Raw genomic sequence first — 4,796 nt, 5'->3', positions numbered from 1 at the left:
GGTGATGGAGTGTGTTTAATGTTTATTTGTAATATGGTTATTTGATGGGCCTTTCACGGTGTGATTCTGTGTTATCCGTTAATCAACTCATATTTATGTGGGGAAAAATTGCGTCGGTGTTATAGTATCACATGGTGGCGCTTCTTTTTCCTAGGTGGTGGGAGGGTGCGGGGTTGATATGTTTTTATGGGACGGTTGCTGCTGATTGATTTGAAAAATCGTTAGCCCGATCAAAATCATACACCAAATCTAAAATTGAATAACTCAATCGAATGAAACAACTTCAAAATTAGGGAACATAGTGAATTAAAATAATTAAATGGGAGAGCTTCTTGAGAAATTGTTGATCCGGTCAAAATTGGGTGACCCAGTTCTAAACTAAAGACCTCAATTAATAGTGAGGCCATAATTTTTTTGAAAGCATAGTGTATAGTATAAAAGAATTGAATGAGAGAGCTTTGAGAAATTGTTGAATCAGTTAAAATTGAGCGACCCAATTTCAATTGGAGACTTCAGTTGATTGTAAGGACTTAAAACTTAGGGAGCATATATACCATATACTAGAAGGGTAGATGCCCTTCGCTCCGCTGGTAAACAATAATGAAGAATAAAACATGCCCTACTGCCAAGGGCTTTAACCACTGAATTGCCCTCAAGTTTTAGTCTTTGTTTCTTAGATGAGTGACAAAGGTTATCACTTTCATTCCATTAAAAATTAGTCATGGTTACATTAACATATAAAACAAGAAAGTGTGCATTGCGTCAAAACAGCTCACAAACATTTTATGACATTGATTATAATCAAAACAGCTCTCGAAATTCTTGCGCCTTGTAGCTTGCGTCTTATTCTGTAAAGTGCGCTCACAAACAACAATGTTAGACAACGGTGGGCAAACATGCAATACTTTCTTTCGTTAGCGTAGTTCTGCGTGACCCGGTTATCTTGGGATCGGCATTGTTTGAGGGCTATCTCCCCATGTTGTATCATTCGGCCGTGTACTTGGTTCCAAATTCTTTACTGTTTTGAGAATATAATATATGAGGTCCAATCATAAAGTTTCCTATTTTATTTACATGGATATATTAGGAAAAATGAATCCCAACAAATACACGCAGTTCACCGAAAAGGGAAGAAACAATAGGTGCATAAAGTGAGAATAATTTGCTTAGAAATGATGAAGCACATCCACCCAAAAGTGTATGTTAACCATCACGTAACACATGATAACTCATGTAGACAAAAGATAATTCTAACATTGCAACAACATAAACTGGATAAGTGCCTTGGAATTCAACCTAGTAATGGGGGTGATTGAAAAATAAGCAGAACTGATTGGCCAAAGTAAGTTCTGTTTGGACATGACCTAAAAAGGGGCACTAAATTTTCCTTGAGTTGGCAAATGAGAAGAGGGAACAAAACCACAAGAATAGGTGAATAGTTTTTTTACTTGATGTGATTTTTGGTCCAAATAGTAAACTGAGAAGTATGCATAGAACATGAAAGTGTGTCTTGGTAAGAATTAATGAAATAAAATATGTAATGAAACATCATGGAAATTATGTGATGGATATAATCGCACAATCTAGAGTAATATAACCAATCAATTAGTAAAAATATCGTGGTTTAAAACTTTAAATATAATGGGAAGACACAATCCTGACCTTGTTTACCAAATAGGCATTCCTTTCAGGAGAACATCATCAAGATAGCAAAGTAAGTCTATCGTGCACCAAATACTTCCGATTTAGGAGAACATCGTGATGATACTTAACTAAATCAAGTCGCACCGAAATCGCTCATCTAATAGGACATGCATTCCTTTCTAAATAAAGTTAAAAATGTGGGGTATGTCAAGATCATATTACCACTCAAAGAAAATGCATAAAACTGGACAAGGTGTAGATGGGCAAATGGCATGTCTTAAAAGAATCGTGCAGGAGATAGATCTCATAGAATAGTGAGCTATTTTTAATTACAAACAAACGTGGTAAATCTTAATTGTGCTCCTGTAGAACAAACACAAGCATTTCTACAAATGGATGGGATCAACAGTCATTAGAGACCACTATGTGAGCAGACAGGATTTTATAAACATGGAAACTCACCAAAAAATGTATAAAGCAGAGAAGAATTCATTGGCAATGCATCTATAGAGTAGATGCCAAGCGATAAAACAAAAGCATTGCCACTTTCATGGTAATAATTTTCCCTTGCAAATAAAGAATGTTACAGAGGGCCATCTCAATAACAAGCATTATTTATCTATTCACAAGAGGAGGTTACTTATTACTTACTACAAGTACATACTCCTATTGGCAAAAGTCAATAAACCAAAATACCGAGATACACAGGAGCACCATATAATTGGCCAAATTGAACATTGTGATTAGAATGTGAACTCTAATAACATGGTTTAGCATTTTTTTAATGATTTTCAAGTGTGTGAAAATTGAACCTACCACTATAGGTGCTATGAAAGGGCAGCACACTCAGTTTCGAAAAGCTTGATGTGCAATAGTTGTAATAAAACCCAAGAGTTTAAGGTAGGCTATACATGATATATGAACATACTTTTGGTCTTTATTTCCTTGAATACAAAACAAATAGTTTTGTTTTGATGCTTGTCTGAAGCTGACAGTTCTTATTGATTCGACCTACAGGCTACAATCCTTTGCTCTTACTAGTAAAATACAATAATATTATTTTCTTGAAGCCGCAAAAGCATTAAATCTGAAATTCCAAACTCAAACTAAAATGTATGACAGTTGCTGAAAAAGGTAGCATGGTTCAAGAAGACGTCGAGTTGTATGCAAGCTAAGAAGTAGAATGGGGATGCTACTACCACATGAAATCCAACTAAGTACGAGGCTACATTGACAATCAAAAAAAAATTTAGGTCACCCTTGTATAGCCTGATCAAAACTGACAAGACCAAAAGGACAAGGAGGTATGAGTTTTCGCGATCTTAGGTTATTTAATCAGGCGCTTCTAGCTAAGCTGGCGTGGCGATTATTGACAAATCCGGATTCACTTTGCGCAAAATTGATGAAGGCAAAATATTATCCTCACGGACATCTTCTTGACATGGCCTTTCCGCAGTCAACGTTGGTGACTTGCAAAGGTATTATGCATGTTATTGAACTTTTTAAAAAGGGGTTATTTGGAGCGTTTTCGATGGATCTAGTATAAATATTTGGAGAGATAACTTGCTACCTAGGATTTCTGGCCTAAAAGTTTTGTTAAAAGAAAGAACCAAAATTAAAAGGGTGTCTGAGTTATTCATAAGCGGGTTGGGGAGATTGGATGTGAATTTAATCAATCACTTGTTCTAACCTCACGATATCAAAGAGATTTTTAAGGTGCGTATTCAATCCTTGGGGGAGGGCGGTTTTATTTCCTGGCACTATGTGTGGGAGCTTCTATGCATTGGGTCTGTCCTATGAGAATAATGGTTTATTTTCCATAAAAAGGGCATATAATTTGGCGCTGAAGCTCAAGGACTGCAAAGAGGATTGTGGGCAATCAAGTGGAGGTATTAATGGGGATAGGAGGTTTTGGAATATCATATGGAAGACCAATGTCCCTTAGAAGATCAGAATTTTTCCTGGCATGCACCGTCTAATAACCCGGCGTTCAAGGTCAAAAGAGTTATGCACCATCAGGCTACTTTAGGTATGTGCTCTGTTTGTGGGATGGAAGATGAAAATATGTTTCATGCTCTGGTGACTTGCCCAAAAGCGAGAGCCTCGTATGGAGTCAAGGGAAGTGTGGAAAATTCCGAGCAAAGAGTTTTTCAATATCTCGAGGACTAATGGGACCAGTTAACACCTATAGTACAAGAGAAAATCTTATTTATGTTCCAGAGAGCTTGGCACTTAAGAAATAATCTGATTTATGTAAGGGGAGAATTTTGTTTCAAACTTGGCTAACTTTGTGGATAACTATTTGTCGTCCTTCTCGTGTTGTCATACCATTGTTAAGATGGTCCCTGGTGTCAAAGGTAAGGGAGTTGCTGATGGGTTAAGGCATGTTACTACTAATCTCAGTATATGTGAGGTGTGACAAACTCCGCCTTCGGATTATATTAAGATCCTCGTGGACATCAGTTTTGTGGAGAGCATTTGCGCTACGAGTGTGGGGCTTGTTGCTAGAAACTTTGCCGGAGACGTCATTATCTCCTCTTGGGATTATATTGGTGTTGGGGATCGTAGCAGAAATTTAAAATTTTCTACGCATCACCAAGATCAATCTATGGAGTCATCTAGCAACGAGAGAGATGAGTGCATCTACATACCCTTGTAGATCGCGAGCGGAAGCGTTCAAGAGAACAGGGTTGATGGAGTCGTACTCGTCGTGATCCAAATCACCGATGATCCTAGCGCCGAACGGACGGCACCTCCGCGTTCAACACACGTACGGTTAGGAGAGACGTCTCCTCCTTCTTGATCCAGCAAGGGGGAAGGAGAGGTTGATGGAGATCCAGCAGCACGACGGCGTGGTGGTGGAAGCAGCGGGGATCTCGGCAGGGCTTCGCCAAGCTCAGCGAGAGGGAGAGGTGTTACGGGGGGAGAGGGAGGCGCCAGGGGATTTGGTGCACAGCCCTCCCTCCCCCCTTTATATAGGGGCCCTGGGGGGCGCCGGCCCCTGGAGATCCCATCTCAATGGGGGGGGGGGGGGGGGCGGCGGCCAAGGGGGGACTTGCCCCCCAAGTCAGGTGGGGCGCCCCCACCCCCAGGGTTTCCAACCCTAGGCGCAGGGGGAGGCCCATGGGGGGCGCACCAGCCCACCAGGGGCT

The sequence above is a fragment of the Triticum aestivum genome, chromosome 3D, assembly GCF_018294505.1.
Source record: "Triticum aestivum cultivar Chinese Spring chromosome 3D, IWGSC CS RefSeq v2.1, whole genome shotgun sequence".
Taxonomy (NCBI): Eukaryota; Viridiplantae; Streptophyta; class Magnoliopsida; order Poales; family Poaceae; genus Triticum; species Triticum aestivum.
This window is presented reverse-complemented; position numbering follows the sequence as displayed.